The 5000-nt window shown below is 53.1% G+C and overlaps 1 non-coding gene across 1 annotated transcript in view; it reads right to left on the bottom strand.

The window, feature by feature from the left end:
• LOC124772220 overlaps positions 1 to 1329 on the bottom strand; it is a 1909-nt gene extending 580 nt beyond the window's left edge. The window contains exon 1 of the ribosomal RNA XR_007013884.1: positions 1 to 1329. This exon is cut by the window's left edge and continues 580 nt beyond it. This is a non-coding gene — a ribosomal RNA (small subunit ribosomal RNA).
• Positions 1330 to 5000: the final 3671 nt, after the last annotated feature.

Here is a 5000-nt window from a genome sequence, read left to right as displayed (position 1 = left end):
ATCCTTCCGGTGTCCGGGCCTGGTGAGGTTTCCCGTGTTGAGTCAAATTAAGCCGCAGGCTCCACTCCTGGTGGTGCCCTTCCGTCAATTCCTTTAAGTTTCAGCTTTGCAACCATACTTCCCCCGGAACCCAAAAGCTTTGGTTTCCCGGAGGCTGCCCGCCGAGTCATCGGAGGAACTGCGGCGGATCGCTGGCTGGCATCGTTTATGGTTAGAACTAGGGCGGTATCTGATCGCCTTCGAACCTCTAACTTTCGTTCTTGATTAATGAAAACATACTTGGCAAATGCTTTCGCTTCTGTTCGTCTTGCGACGATCCAAGAATTTCACCTCTAACGTCGCAATACGAATGCCCCCGCCTGTCCCTATTAATCATTACCTCGGGTTCCGAAAACCAACAAAATAGAACCGAGGTCCTATTCCATTATTCCATGCACACAGTATTCAGGCGGGCTTGCCTGCTTTAAGCACTCTAATTTGTTCAAAGTAAACGTGCCGGCCCACCGAGACACTCAATAAAGAGCACCCTGGTAGGATTTCAACGGGGTCCGCCTCGGGACGCACGAGCACGCACGGGGCGGTCGCACGCCTTCGGCTCGCCCCACCGGCAGGACGTCCCACGATACATGCCAGTTAAACACCGACGGGCGGTGAACCAACAGCGTGGGACACAAATCCAACTACGAGCTTTTTAACCGCAACAACTTTAATATACGCTATTGGAGCTGGAATTACCGCGGCTGCTGGCACCAGACTTGCCCTCCAATAGATACTCGTTAAAGGATTTAAAGTGTACTCATTCCGATTACGGGGCCTCGGATGAGTCCCGTATCGTTATTTTTCGTCACTACCTCCCCGTGCCGGGAGTGGGTAATTTGCGCGCCTGCTGCCTTCCTTGGATGTGGTAGCCGTTTCTCAGGCTCCCTCTCCGGAATCGAACCCTGATTCCCCGTTACCCGTTACAACCATGGTAGGCGCAGAACCTACCATCGACAGTTGATAAGGCAGACATTTGAAAGATGCGTCGCCGGTACGAGGACCGTGCGATCAGCCCAAAGTTATTCAGAGTCACCAAGGCAAACGGACCGGACGAGCCGACCGATTGGTTTTGATCTAATAAAAGCGTCCCTTCCATCTCTGGTCGGGACTCTGTTTGCATGTATTAGCTCTAGAATTACCACAGTTATCCAAGTAACGTGGGTACGATCTAAGGAACCATAACTGATTTAATGAGCCATTCGCGGTTTCACCTTAATGCGGCTTGTACTGAGACATGCATGGCTTAATCTTTGAGACAAGCATATGACTACTGGCAGGATCAACCAGGGAGCTGCGTCAACTAGAGCTGAGCAGCCGGCCGCCCGGGAGTGTGTCCCGGGGGCCCGCGCGAACACGCAAGCGTCCGCTCAATCATTCTGCAAACAGGAGGAGGCTGAGCTCCCCTGCACAATACACCTCGAAACCCTCTCAGGTCCCGGCGGCGCGCAGCGCCGTCCCAAGTACTTGGTCGGGTTCGAGAGAGGCGCAATCGCCCGGAGTTAGGCGAGTAGACGCTTTCGGTGCGACCACCCGTGCTCCCAACTGAGCTTGCCGCTGCCGACAGAGGCCCGGGAGCGTGCTGTCGTGGCATTGCCGGCGGGAGACAACACGCGCCACCTACGGTGACCGGCAGCTCCAACGCCAGCGCCACAGAAGGACAAAAGCCCCACTTGGGTGCCGAAGCGAACTCTCCCAGCACAGCGCACGCGCCAACACATCCGCACAGCTGCGATACAAACCACCAGCGAGAACCGCTGGGGCGACCGAGCAGCAGACGGCGTCGCGGCGCCGAGCGCCGGGCGGCAGCGCATCCTCAACGCACACAGTCCTCAATCGGACCAGCACACTGAAGATGTCCACCGCGCTTCGCACCGGGCCCGCGAGGACCTACTTTGGCCGCACGGCGCCGCGCGCAGGGTGCGCCGGCGCGCAGCTGCGACGCCTGCCGCGTCCGTCGGCCGGCGCGCCTGCCACTGGCCGCCCCCACCAGCCGGCTGTAGCGCGTGCGCCCACGCACCGCGCGGCCAGCACGCCGGGAGGCGCCCCCTCACCGGCCGGGGACGGTCCCACCCAGCCACCGCCGCGTATCGCTTCACACCCAGATGCCGTTCAGTTTCGTCGGCATGGTGGGTATCGCTGGAACAACCGGTTAGTACCTCAACCTATCGTCGCCATCACCGATTCACCCCTAGCGAGAACAACCGCACCACAACAGGTTACCATTTGTTCATTTGCGTAACTTCACCAGAAAACGCAGGCGTCCATCGCCATTTGCAACTTCCACGATTATTGCATGCCTGTGTCAGGTGTCACGCCACACTACGTCTGCCCACATACACGCAACAAAATGTGCACGCCTAGACAATACGTGGAAGGTGGCCCCCGTACGTATGCGATGTCCATTGCTCGAACGACTGTCAACCGGCCTCTGTAGCATGTCGCAGATATGGAACGCGGTGCACCATGCCATCACGGTGTGTGAGGAGAGACGACTAGGTCCGAATACATCAACAGACAGCTCATGCTGATCGCCATCCACGGCGTCCGTTCCTCCCACACGTCTCTATGGCGTACCACACTGCAATCCAGCTCTCATAGGGAGACGACACGTAGCTGCGTGCACAATATTTGCACTGTATGGTCCGCCGTTTTTGGGCGCAGTCGTTGTACGGTCACACATGTGCCACGATGTATCATTCAGTACATAAGGACGAATGTGCAGTACAGATTGTGGTTTACGCGTACGACATTAGCGGACAGTTGACACAGGCCGCACCACAACGTAGCCTGAGTACGTCGCATGCGGAGGGCATTGAACATGCAAAGTTCTCACCAACCAGCTTGCGAAGGCAGGGGGCAAGGTGGGGACGTGGGGAGGGGCGGCATGTACGTCCTGCTGCCATCCACATTACAGTGTACAGCAGGAGCATGTGGAAAGTGAGCAAGACTTGCAAGGTGTTTAACATGAAGCGATACACAGGGGAGCGGGGAGTGCGAGTAGCGAACTATATTGCGAGGGTTGCGGGTGGGCAACACTACACTAATTGAACGAGTCGTATAACAATTACAGAGCAGGTTTAGGCGACAACGTGGGTTACGTTAGGCGACAACGTGGGTTAGGTTAAGGCACGACGTGGGTTAGGTTAAGGCACGACATGGGTTAGGTTAAGGCACGACATGGGTTAGGTTAAGGCACGACATGGGTTAGGTTAAGGCACGACATGGGTTAGGTTAAGGCACAACATGGGTTAGGTTAAGGCACAACATGGGTTAGGTTAAGGCACAACATGGGTTAGGTTAAGGCACAACATGGGTTAGGTTAAGGCACAACATGGGTTAGGTTAAGGCACAACATGGGTTAGGTTAAGGCACAACATGGGTTAGGTTAAGGCACAACATGGGTTAGGTTAAGGCACAACATGGGTTAGGTTAAGGCACAACATGGGTTAGGTTAAGGCACAACATGGGTTAGGTTAAGGCACAACATGGGTTAGGTTAAGGCACAACATAGGTTAGGTTAAGGCACAACATAGGTTAGGTTAAGGCACAACATAGGTTAGGTTAAGGCACAACATGGGTTAGGTTAAGGCACAACATGGGTTAGGTTAAGGCACAACATGGGTTAGGTTAAGGCACAACATGGGTTAGGTTAAGGCACAACATGGGTTAGGTTAAGGCACAACATGGGTTAGGTTAAGGCACAACATGGGTTAGGTTAAGGCACAACATGGGTTAGGTTAAGGCACAACATGGGTTAGGTTAAGGCACAACATGGGTTAGGTTAAGGCACAACATGGGTTAGGTTAAGGCACAACATGGGTTAGGTTAAGGCACAACATGGGTTAGGTTAAGGCACAACATGGGTTAGGTTAAGGCACAACATGGGTTAGGTTAAGGCACAACATAGGTTAGGTTAAGGCACAACATAGGTTAGGTTAAGGCACAACATAGGTTAGGTTAAGGCACAACATAGGTTAGGTTAAGGCACAACATAGGTTAGGTTAAGGCACAACATAGGTTAGGTTAAGGCACAACATAGGTTAGGTTAAGGCACAACATAGGTTAGGTTAAGGCACAACATAGGTTAGGTTAAGGTACAACATAGGTTAGGTTAAGGTACAACATAGGTTAGGTTAAGGTACAACATAGGTTAGGTTAAGGTACAACATAGGTTAGGTTAGGTTAGGTTACACGTTGTTGTAAGGAAAGGTGTAGGGGGGGGCGGGGGCGGCAGGTTCGTTGATAGTGATTATAGTAAGTGAATGCTTGTGACATGATCAGATTTGTCACGTCAGGATGCACCTTTGGCTTATTAGAGGCGGCGCTCCAATTCTATGCTTGTGTCAGACCTGTGTCTTTGACTCATGTCATTGTTTGTGCGCTGTGACAGGAGGTACTATTGTGATGTTGGGTGCACCGTTGTATAGGACATGTGTGGGTGTTGGTGCCTGATCTGCGCAATGGTGGATGTCGAAAGGGTGGGATATTGTATTTTCCGCATGGACCTCCTGGTCTGGTTGTGATAGTGTGGATTGTGTAATGTGGCGGAGAGGATGCACTGGATGTTGTTCCATGCTGGTGCTTACATATTGTATGTGCGCCCGTTAGAAGCAGAGAGTGGTGCGTGATCAGAGTGGCTGGCTGACGTGTGGTTCCCATTGTGGGCAGACTCTTTCAGCATGTATACGGACAGTTGTATATATATTCTGTAGTTTGATGGCTCTGCATTGATTACTAATCAGCGCCGTGTGTACGGGTAATCTGGTTCCAGTCCAAAATGTTCCATCTGTGTACATTAGTGACAAAGACTCCCCTCATGCAGTGGGGCTCGGTCTGTTATAACTCTTCCGCGTAATATATTTGCCCCACGTTTTTGCGACTGCGAGTGCGAGTGCAACGCGCATGGGGACCGACATGCTGATGGCTCGGTATCGGACGCCGTACAGTGAGCAACGCGATCG

This window comes from Schistocerca piceifrons, unplaced genomic scaffold, assembly GCF_021461385.2.
Source record: "Schistocerca piceifrons isolate TAMUIC-IGC-003096 unplaced genomic scaffold, iqSchPice1.1 HiC_scaffold_936, whole genome shotgun sequence".
NCBI lineage: Eukaryota > Metazoa > Arthropoda > Insecta > Orthoptera > Acrididae > Schistocerca > Schistocerca piceifrons.
Note: the sequence above shows the minus strand (reverse complement) of the source record. Positions and strands in the feature narration are given on the sequence as shown.